The sequence below is a fragment of the Propithecus coquereli genome, unplaced genomic scaffold, assembly GCF_000956105.1.
Source record: "Propithecus coquereli isolate 6110/MARCELLA unplaced genomic scaffold, Pcoq_1.0 Scaffold28, whole genome shotgun sequence".
In the NCBI taxonomy this organism is placed as follows: domain Eukaryota; kingdom Metazoa; phylum Chordata; class Mammalia; order Primates; family Indriidae; genus Propithecus; species Propithecus coquereli.
Genome location: NW_012148396.1, coordinates 7,559,989 through 7,571,471, shown reverse-complemented (window position 1 = coordinate 7,571,471; position 11,483 = coordinate 7,559,989).

The window sequence follows — 11,483 nt, the reverse complement described above, 5'->3', positions numbered from 1 at the left end:
CTGTCAACCTGTAGTTTTATTGCTCTCAATCAGAAAATGTTTTTCTACTCTTTCTACTTTTTGGGACTATATTTAATATTTTTCCTATTGCTAAGTAGACAGTTAATTATCATGACTGTTCCATGAGCGTGTGGAAAGAAATTGCATTCTCTTTTGTCAAGCTATGGAAGAAGTCGGAAGATTTAGGACTATTTAGGCCTTTATTGCTACAAGAAGTGTCATTGTGATCAAAAAGTGATCAGAATTTATCTTTGCTTGCCTGTAAAATGCATTCCCATGGACAGTGTTTGTGATGCCTCAGTGAAAGCAAGTACCACTAAGCCCAGCCAACCCACTCTTCCAACAGATGGCTGCTCTCATCTAGCTCATGTCCCTCCCCCCAGAGCTGCTCCACCTGTGAACAATAGCACATGATGATTTCCTTGGGCCCCAGCACCCTATTTGCTTCACTGAATGTGTCCTACAGATTCTGGAAGTCAACACAGTGAGTACCATCCTGGCCTTTTCTCTGGACACCAACCCACCATGGCACAGCCTCATTTACTCTGGTTCCTGGGTTTGCGTCTTTGTGTGGAGGAGCGAACCAGGCTCTCCTAAAGCCCTGCTGGCACATTTTTCCTGGCCTTTCCCCTCTACCCAGAACAGTGTGCTGGAGGTATCTACAGGAAACATTATTTCTCCTCGAATCAGGAAAGGCTACAACATCAGCTTCCTCTCCCCGGACCTATCTCTGGTGATTTCAAACTTTACAGAAAATTGAGTGTTTGTGTTCTTCACAGAGATAGCAGAAGTATTCCCTCTGTGGCTTAGGGGAAGGGTGGGAAGCTGGGGCAGGGGTAAAGAATATGGAGCAATTTCTTTCCCTTCCTCTTTTCATCTCATTCGCTCTCTCTCCCTTCATCCTTCCCTCCCTCCCCTCTTCCCAGGAGTGTTTCTTGAGTCTACACACTGAAGATGCAGCAGACCCCACGGCCCATCCCTCTGTTCACATGGAGTTGATATTGCAGTGGGGGAGGCAGACAAAAACATGTTTCCAGGAAACTGTAAGTCTCCTGGAGAAAAATGATCTAGAAGAAGTGAAGAAAGGATATCAAGGGCTATTGTTTCAGTAAGGTTGGTTGAGAAAAGAGGTAACATCTGAGCAGAGAACAAAACAGAGGGAGAAGTTTTGAGCTGGCATGATTAGTAAGAGCAGAGCCCAGAGACAGGAGAGCGGTCGATGTGTTTGAGGGGCAGGACGTGGCTGGAGAAATGCCGAAAATTGAGGTCAGAGGATTTGGCAGGACCACGGCTTTGAGGTCCAAGGTGAAGCTCTGGATTTTATTCTAAATATCCTGTTAAATCACTGAAGGATTTTGAGCAGAGGAGTTCGTGATCTGACTTAGTAGTTTGTAAATGGTCCCTCTACTTCTTCTGATGAGGCTAGACTGGAGTGGCAAGAGAGAAACATCGGGACAGATGAGGATGTCCTTGCAGTACCCAGATGGGAGGTGTTAGTGGCTGGGTTGGGGCTGACAGTTGGAGGTGTGGTGGCTGGTCAGATCTAGAAATAATTTGAAGGTAGAGGCAACAGCATTTGCCATTGTATTGTCACCTATACTATGTGTGAGCTTCCTTACATGAATAATTTTGTCAAATCGGTATGTAGAATATACATTAGTAGGCTAAGGAAAGTTGTTCGTATTCTGAGAGCAAGGTAGAGCCATGAGAGGGTTTTAATTTGCATTTCACACTTTAGCTTAAGCTATTAGCAGTTAAGTCAAATCCAAGGCCTTGATAAGAAAGCTGTTTATTTTCTTTTACTGAATTACTCAGAGTGATCAGGCCAACAGTGTTGCTTTGAGTGCCCTCTCAACAATGTGGATTCTGTCTCTAGGTCCAAGGAAGATTCTTCAACTGCTGACACTTCCTGAGGCAGCAGGACATGGGTGAAAGAGATGCCCCAGGCAAGCTGCACACATCACTTCCACCTGCCTCCCATTGCATCATGAGGTGCCTGGGACAGTCCGCCTCTAGCTGGGCACCATGTCCTAAACCAAATCCTGGGCATTTTCATTATTAACAAGGAAGTGAGGACCAGACACAGGGCTATGGCTTAGCAGTGTTGGTCTTAATGATTTTGTTATACAGTATCACTTAAGTGGTAGCCTTTAGGCGCACAATGGCTCTGCATAAAAGCATATAGGAATAGGCTTCTGTTCCACAAAGAAATATGCTATAGCTCATTTTTTTTGAAATACCTGGAGGTATAAAAACCTGGCAATCCATCTTTCATTTGCCACCTTGGTTTGGTTTGAACAACACACAGAAGAGCATTAGAAATCAGCCATTCGAGGGCACTGATAAAGGCCAAGTGACAGCCTCCTAATTGGGGATGACAATGGAAAAGAAGGTATGGGCATGGATAACTGTGGAGCTCATTGTCTACCAGTAGAAAGTGGAAATGCCAGATTGCCCACTATTCATTAGACAATCAGGGATTTAGTGTATATTTTTATGATTTCTAATCAACAGTTATTCAAAATACTCTATGGGTTAAACCAAAGTCATGGCCTGTGAGTATGTACCAGTTTTTGACCTCAGATTTTAACTTAGTGACCTTTCTGCCATCTTTCATGTAGAGAAAGGCCAAGAGAGGACAGGCGTGGCTCAGCTTGCATGGTGATGAGCAGCCAAGCAGGTACCAGAACCAGGCTTCCCAGTACTCTGCCCAACACTCCCCCATTACATTGAATTATTTCCCTAAATACGCCACCAGTTCCCCCAGGAGGTGGAAACTGTGCCCACTGCTGAGCAACAGCAGACAGCTGGTGCCCTATTCAGACCAAGAAACCTCAGGTCCTGGAGCCAGTCCTGTCTCTATTTAGTCTGAGTCTTAGGAACACCAAGCTCAGATTTTTTCTGCAACTTTGCAGAGAACAATTTTCACATAATTGGACTTTGCTACTTATTCCAGTTAGAGGGAACTAATTAATAACAGAAATATCTGAATAATGATGATGATGCTGATGACAACTGTGATAGCAATAAAAATATAGCTAACATGCTCCTGGTGCTATTTAGGTATAGCTCACTACACTACACCTTGCAGCAGTGGTCCCCAACATTTTTGGCACCAGGGATCAGTTTCATGGAAGACAATTTTTCCACAGATCAGGGGGTGATGGTGGTTTTGGGACGATTCAAGCACATTGCATTTATTGTGCATTTTATTTCTATTGTTATTACATTGTAATATATAATGAAATAATAATACAATTCACCATAATGCAGAATCAGTGGGAGCCCTGAGCTTGTTTTCCTGCAACTAGATGGGGTAATGGAAGACAGTGACATCAGAAGTATGTTGCTTATGTCCAGTCTACTCCATAATCTTGTTTTGGTTGCCATCACTGCAGAAAACTCTTCTTCACGAAGATAGGATGTTGGAAATGGAAGCAGGCTTTCAGTGCTTTTGTGGCAATCTCAAGATATTCTGGATATTTGTGATCTCAAGCAGTTGATCCTCTTCTAGCATGGGCAAAGTTGATTCACCTGGCTTATTCACAAATGGGTCTCAGATCCATTCCTTCCCAGTTAAGGGGTCTCTTGTGTCTGGAAAGTAATGGTCAAACTCTTGAAAGCTGAGATTGGTGATCATGCACCAGCTGGGAGAAAGAAGGCCCTGGCTCAGTCTCTTTTAAAATCTCTGCTAATGTTTGAAACATGTCAAAAATCCCAACGTTCATTCGTTGCCCCCATAATTCCAGTTTGGCTTTGAATGCAGCCACTTTATCTGCCAACTTGAACACAATTGTTGTTCTCCCCTGAAGTGACAGATTGAGTTCGTGGATCAGGTTGAATATGTCACACAAATAAGCAAGTTTTGTGACCCATTTTGTGTCACTGAAATGTGTTGCCAGTGGTGACTGTTTTCCTCAAAGAAATCTCTGGAGTGGCTCTTGCAACTCAGAATCTCTGGCCAGTGACCTACCTTTAGAAAGCCACCTCACTTCTGTGTATAAGGGAAGATATGTGTGCTCTGCATCCATTTCCTCATAGAGCTGTGTGAACAGAAGTGAGCTAAAGGCATATACTTTAATGTGGTTGATAATTTTAATCCTACAAAACATTGTTTAGTTCAGGTGGCATTTTTAAGCTAGCCAGCATTTCTCTATGGATGACATACTGCATAGACTCACATTCAGAAGTGACCTCCTTGACCAGAGTAGTGAAACAAGAAAGCTGTCCAGTCATGGCAGCCACTCTGCCCATGCATATACTGACACACAATGACCAATTCAGTTGTCTTGATTTGTAATCAAAGACTTGAATAGTTCCGCAGCTGTGGTATTGTTTGGCACAAAAGTGCACATGACATATCCTTGTGTACATCCTCCTGAAAAATATTGCACAAAAACAAGCATTGTTGCCTTGTTGTCAACATTGGTAGACTCGTCAACGTAGATTGCACACCACAGTGACTCATTAATCCTTTCTAACAATTGTGCCTCAATATCCTCTGCTATTTCATGCATTCCTCTAGTTATGGTGCTTGCCAAAAGAGGAACACGTGTCATCTTTTGAACTGCAGCCTCTCCTAAAAGTTCACGGCAAATGTCCTTAGCAGCAGGCAGGATCAACTCTTCACCAATAGTAAAGGGCGTCTTAGCTTTAGCAATGTGGGTAGCCACTAAGAATGATGCTCTCAGTGCAGATACATTTGATGAAGTGGTGGCCTTCAATAATTGCTTCTGTTCTTCGTGTTCACATTTTTTTTTAAACTCCAAAGACTCGTCTTTTAATGCAGGGTGCTTGGTTTCCATGTGGTGAAGCTGTTTTGAAGGTGTCATGGCTTCATTGGATAGCCGGTTGCCACATATATAAAGTGGGCTTGGAGAATGTGAATCACCTGTTCTAATGAACCTGTAATTTAAGTAGGATTTTTGGTATTTTCTTTCAAATGCAGCTTTCATTTTATTGGCCGTCTTAGAATCTTCTGCTGTTTCATCATTGGGTCTTTCCCCATTTTCAAAGAAGCTCTCCAGCAAAGTTTATTTTTTATGCATTTTTACTAGGGTTAGCTTGTGGGCTTACTAAAACTGTAACTGAAACAAGTATGCAGTGCAGGAAAGAGGTGTGGGTGGAAATGGGAGGTCAGGGAGAATGTCTCATTCATCTTGATGGAACCCAGATATTGGATGGGGCATCCCTTCAGCTTTCTAGGAAAAACTGTCTTGGTGTCCCATATTCCACAGCATACGGAAGCCCAGAAATCTCCCCTAGGTTTATACAAATTTGTGAAGCATGTTGATTTTCTCCTCTTCTTCCTGTTGGGCTCTACTCCCTTGTTTTGGTTCTCTACCACATTAATTCAAACGTGACTCCGATTCCTTAATCTGTCTCCTCACAGGAACAAAAAGACACAAAATTCACATACACAATAAACTTCATCAGAGTGATGAGCTTTACTAAGTGGCTAGGGTCAGGGTGTGGGTGGTGGAGGCAGGAAGGGCTCAACTTGCTCAGCCCATCATAAACAATCTCACAGTAGATATTAGAGTTCAAAAATATGATCTTTGAGCATCTTCCCTCCAGAAATTCATCTTTAGTCCATGTTTCCCCTAGTATGGATTTTTTGGGGGCCACTGAAGGCTGGACACTAGAAGCTGAATAAACAGTGAAGAACAAAATAGGCAGGATTTCCCTGTTCAAGAAATTTACAATATATCTTAAGGGACAGATTTTAAGCATCACATAAATAGCAAATGCAATTGTAAATAATTAATAAGTGCTGGGGAGAGTTCCAAGAGTGAGCAGAAGCACACATGATCTCTCAAAGTCTAGGCTCAGGAGTAACACAGCATTTCCACATCATTCTCTCTTATTGCAAGATCAGCCCAGTTCAAAGGGGTAGAAAAATCGATGTCACTTCTTGAGGCACCAGCTGAAAGCCTTATTGCAAAGGGCATGACTATAGGAAGGAGTGGAGAACTGGGTGGATGCCCTGGAGTAGCTTCCTCCTCATCCAAACCAAAGGCTGGATTGCCCCAAAGAGCCAACGGTGGCCAATTCTGAAGGGTTTGTAACAGGGAAAACCTAGATTGTGTCCCATTTGGAAGCCCCTTATCCCAACAGAGCTCTGGGGGAGGGTAGCCTGGTAGAAAGTTTAGGCAGAAAAAGGAGGAAGAACCACTTTCCTCATGATTCCACTCCTGAGAATTAGAGAACTGGACTCTATCCATGTGCAGACTCCAGAGTTTTGGTCCATGATGGTGTGAGATTGGGAGTTTCAGGCAGACTGAGGACCCCCCCACACACATGGAGCTGAGAGGAGCTTGCAGCAGAAACACAGAGCACATCAAGAGGGTCAGCCTTCGGAGGGAAAACAGGAAGACATGCATGGTTGGGAGGGAGCCCTTACAAAGGGGGTGCAGGGGAGCCCATGTCCCCCATCACCCAGCCCATCAGCAACAACCCATCACAGGAGGCCACTGATGGTGCTCTCATGTCTGTTCTCTTCTCCAAAATTAAGGGCTGAGACTGGGAAGGAGCTGAGAGAACACCACATTCCCTACACTCATCATTGTGTTTCTAGGGCCACCACTTAAGCACCAATTATCTTGCTGAGATATTGGGGTGTCAGGGTGGAGAAGCCAGGAAGCTTGAGTAAGATATGGAGCAGAAGTATGTTATAGAAACAAACAGGGTGAATCTTACTAATAATAACTTAAACAAGATGGCTTCATAACCAAACATGACTAAAAATATCATTGAACCTTTTTTAGGTGCTTAAAACAAAACAGAACAAAACAAAACCACTGTCCAGTTGGAAGGGAGACTTTAACTGGAAAAAGTAACTGTTTCATGATTCTGCCTCCAGAATATTTAGGCTTCTCCCCCAAACAGCGACTTAATGATTATAATATTGATTATCATAATAATGACATGTCAAGAGGATCTGTTGGTTAATATCAATCTCATATTATTTTTGTTTCGAAAGTATCGTTAAGTTTATACTCTTTAAATATCCATAGATGTAGACTGCAGGGAATGGGTGAGGACTTTTGAAATGGAATTTTATTTTTTTCTCTTATGTCTTTGCTGTTAGTTTTAAGTTATCACCAAGTGCTAGGTTTAAAACGTCTTTTCTTCTGACTTTTTATCATTAAGCACAAGATACATGGATGTCTTTCTGGAAAGAAGAAGAAGAAAGATATTAACTTCCCAGCAGCAGAAGAAATTAATGGAAAAAGTAGATGAATGTCAAGGGAAAGATTAGTTCTGCTGGAAACAAAATGAAATGAAACAAAAACATTTAGAATATAAACACAGATAAAAGGCAATTCATGCCTTTGTGAGGACTTTCAACTGGATCTCACAAAGGGATCAAACTAAAGAAGAGTGAAGACTAAGGGCGTTCTTAATGAATTCATCACTTTTTGTTCATTAAAAATTTAAAGTTGATAAATACCAGCTAGTTAAAGTAATAAGTGAAATTCATTACACATAATAAACTGATACTAGAATACTTGATGCATAGTGAATCTGGCTGGTGCTGATTTTCTATAAATACCAAAATTTAGTGCTTGTCCCCGAGCTGTTCATTAAACTTCAAAAATCAATGAATAATGAATAGAAAATCCATTTGTTCATTAACTTGGAAAATGAAAAATATCTCCCTCCCTGTTATGTCTCTGATTACTTTGGCTTGGAGACAAGTTAGCAGGTCTGTAAACATTCCCCTGGGGCTGTGACTGGCCCAAGAGCCTATCTATCTTCAGTCTGTTAGAACCAGACATGGCACAGGTGGGCTACTGAGGGCTTCATCTAAGTGGGTTTGCTACACTAAGCAGCCAAGGATCATCTTATAATGATTGCAGAATGTGCAGGTCCAGTAGTGTTTTAGTGGAGCCTGGTCACTTTCTGAGAATCCATTTGCTGTCTTTAAGTCACTGTAGGAGAAGAAATCCTCACATGCATGGGGAGTAGGAATGTATTCCAGCTGGAGCCAACAGATCCAGATCCAATGTGGATCAGCTCTGTGGACTCCGTTTACATTTATTGCTGCATTAGGTGCTGCCATCACTTTGACCTGGTTTAGTTTCATTAAAAACCCTTCCATTCATGCATAAATTAATCATCCATTCATCCATCCATTCAATAAAAACAAGTATTTGTGGAGCTCTGACCATGTGCACACACTCTTCTGGGTCCCATGGCAGGGCCATGGACAAGGCAAAGTATTTGCCCCCAAGGAATGTATATTCTAGTGAGGAGAAGTGACCAAAGAAAGAAGCCAGACAGTCGTATATGGTGGAAAGTACACAGAAGAACACAAACAGGCAACTGGGATAAAAGAGGTCAATGGTACAGATACTTCAAGACTTATGTGGAAGAGCCAGAAGCCTAGAAACGGGGAAAATTTCCAATGAGAAATCAGGCCAGTCCCTTCCTCCCCTCTCCAGCCAAGCTGAAAGGAGGTAGGAAAAGAGAGGGGAGCAATAGGAGTCATGCGGAAAAGTGTAAAAGAAAGGAAGGGCAATGAGAGAACAGAGATTGAATGTCCTCTATGATTAAGTATTTAACACACTATCCCCTCTATAATTACAAACTAGAGAAAAGAAAATTGAATCTCAGAAAGAGAAAGTGGTGGTTACTCACGGCCAGTCAAGTAGGAAGGAATCAAAGTGGGAAATGGCTTTCAGCTGGGGTGCGGTGAGAGGTGAGGGAAGGAGGGAGAGGAGCAGAGAGAAAAGAGAAGTGGGATGGTGGACAAGGGGTTGAGCAGAAAAGAGAGGAGGAAAGAGGTGGCAGAGAGAGGGAGAGGAAGGAGAGAGGGGCAGAGAGAGAGGAGGAAGGGAGAGAGGGGGGGAGAGCAAGACCATGAGTGCACTGGAAGAGGGGGTGGAAGAGGGAGTGTGAAGGGAGAGATTGTAGAGAAGGAATGACAAGGAAACGTCCCAGAGAGGAGAAGAGTTATTTGGATGGGAGATGGGAGTAAGAAAGGAGAAAATGAAAGGGCAATAGAAAGGGAAAGAGAGAGCTGATAAAAATTAAGGAAGAAAGAAAATTAAAAAAAAAAAAAACAGAAGTAGCAAAGGAGGCACTGAGAATCAGGCAACGAGGAGGGAGAGTAACTCAGGGAGAGTGTTATAAAGGGGACATGGAAACAAAACCCAGAGAGCTGGAGGATCAGAGAGAACAGAGCCAGCGGCATGCTCAGGAGCATGAGGCCACCATGAGAGCTTCCTTGGGAAGTTGGGGATGTTGGAACCATTACCAGATCAATTTCTGTGCACTGTCTCCCACCAGTGCTCACCTTCCTTTGCTCCTGACCCCTCCTTCTCCCTGGGTTCCTTCCAATGCCCCATCACAGCATGGCTCCTCTCACCTCCTTGGCCTCTGAGTGAGGCTACTGCTCCAGGCGCCCCTGGCCCCCTGACCCTCCCTGGCTCCTGTGAGGTGGGTCAGGCACTGACCACGTGGGAAAGCATTTGGGAACTTAGGGTGCCAGCCCAACTGGAGGCTCCCTTATGACGGAGTTAACCCTTCTTCTAGCTGCAGTGATTCTCTGTCCACACCAGTGAGCCAGCCTGAAGGCTCACCCAGCCTTTTTGTGTGTTACTGTCTTTCTCCACCCGCTGGCATTTCATTTCATCTGCCCTTTGTTCACTTCTGTACCTCTAGCACCAAAAACACCACCTGGAGTGTGGAATCAACAGTTGGAAATCCCTTCACCCTTAAGTTTCTTCATCTGTAAGGAGAAAGAATTGAATAAGGCAGTCTCTAGGGTGACTTTCAGCAGGACTGTTCCACCCCATAGCATCCCATCCCATTTGTGGTAGGCTGAATTCTAAACTGAGCCCCCAAAACTCCTTGCCCTGTACAATAGCCCTCCTGAGTGTGAACAGGATCTGTAACCTGATTCCAACCAGTAGCATATGGCAGAGGTGATGAGACACGAAGCTGCTGACCATGTCACATCACCTTGCAAAGGTAAACAGGTTTCACTGATATAATGAAGGTCCATATTCAGTTGACATTAAGCAAATCACAAAGAATATTATCTTGGGTGCACAGGACCTAATCAAGCGAGCCCTTGAAAAGAATATCTCAAAGTCAGAGACTCGCCCTTCTGCCAATCTTGAACCGTGACTTCTACAGCTGCAAGGAAATGAATTTCCCAGCAATCTGGGAGAGTTTGGGTGTGGATCCTTCCAGATGAGAAGGCAGCCCAGCCCAGTCTTATGGACTCTGAGCTCATGTCCATTTTCCTGACCCATGGATAATAAACGGGTGTTATTTTAAACCTCTAAATTTATGGTAATTTGTTATGTAGAAATCAAAAAGTAATACACCATCCCATTCGAGCCCTTCTGTGGTGGCCTAGAAAAGGAGAAGCCCATTTCCCAGTGTGAGTAGAAAAAAGGGAGCCAGGTTCCCAGATATTTCACAGGAGGCTGTGTCAAGCTGATGGCAGGAGTATTTGACACCTAACCCAATCCAAAGACACACTGATGACCAATAAACATTACAGACTGATTTAAAAACACAGGTTGGTATTTAGTAATAGCTGATAGACCTTGGATCTCACATTTAATTTTCCTGATCTTCGGTTTCCTCCTAAGTTTTGAACCAAAAAAAAAGAAAACAAAAGAACAGTGTAATATTTCCCATGGTTGTCACAACAAAATTACTTCAAATGTAGTGGCTTTTAACAACACACCTTTATTATTATGTATCTTACATTTCTGAAAGTTAGAAGTTACGCACTGTAGAGGACACCTTTGTCTGGGAACGATTTCTTGTTGTTTTTCTCAAGAACATGTCTGTGACCTTGCATGCAAGTCCAGAGCACCCTAAACCTGCAAACAGGAGGGGCTAGAGAGTTTAGATGCAAACATCTGCTCGCTGGAGACAAAACAACAAGGAACAGGGACGTGTTGAGTCGGCACAGTGTGGGAACAAAGAAATTGCAGTGGGACAGTTGCCAAACAGGCTGTGTTATAAATAAAGCAACTACAGCAAGAGCTTTTACTGTAGCCTTATACCGTCTTTGTGGTGTCTGTGTCTTTTTGTAAGGGCTGCAGTCGTGTCCCGTCTTTACGCATGTCTGTGTCTTTTTGTCTCTGTGTTCATTCCTCGGTCTCGAGATACGGGCCACGTCAATGCACCGTCTCTCTGGGCTAAAATCAAGGTGTGGGGCTAGAATGTGTGCTTTCTGGAGGCTCCAGAGGAGAAACCATTTCTTTACTTTTGAAAATCCTTTGCCAGCTTTTCAACGCTGCCACATTTCTTGGCTCCTGGTCCATTCCAACATCTTCAAAGCCAGCAACAGCAGCTGGCATCCTCCTCCCATCTCACCACCCTGACCTTGTTTCTGCATTAACGTCTCTTTCTCCGACTCCCTTCCACTTTTAAGAACTATTGGGCCCACCTGGATAATCGCCTTTTTAAAAGTCAGATGACAAACAGCCTTAATTCCATCTACAACTTTAATT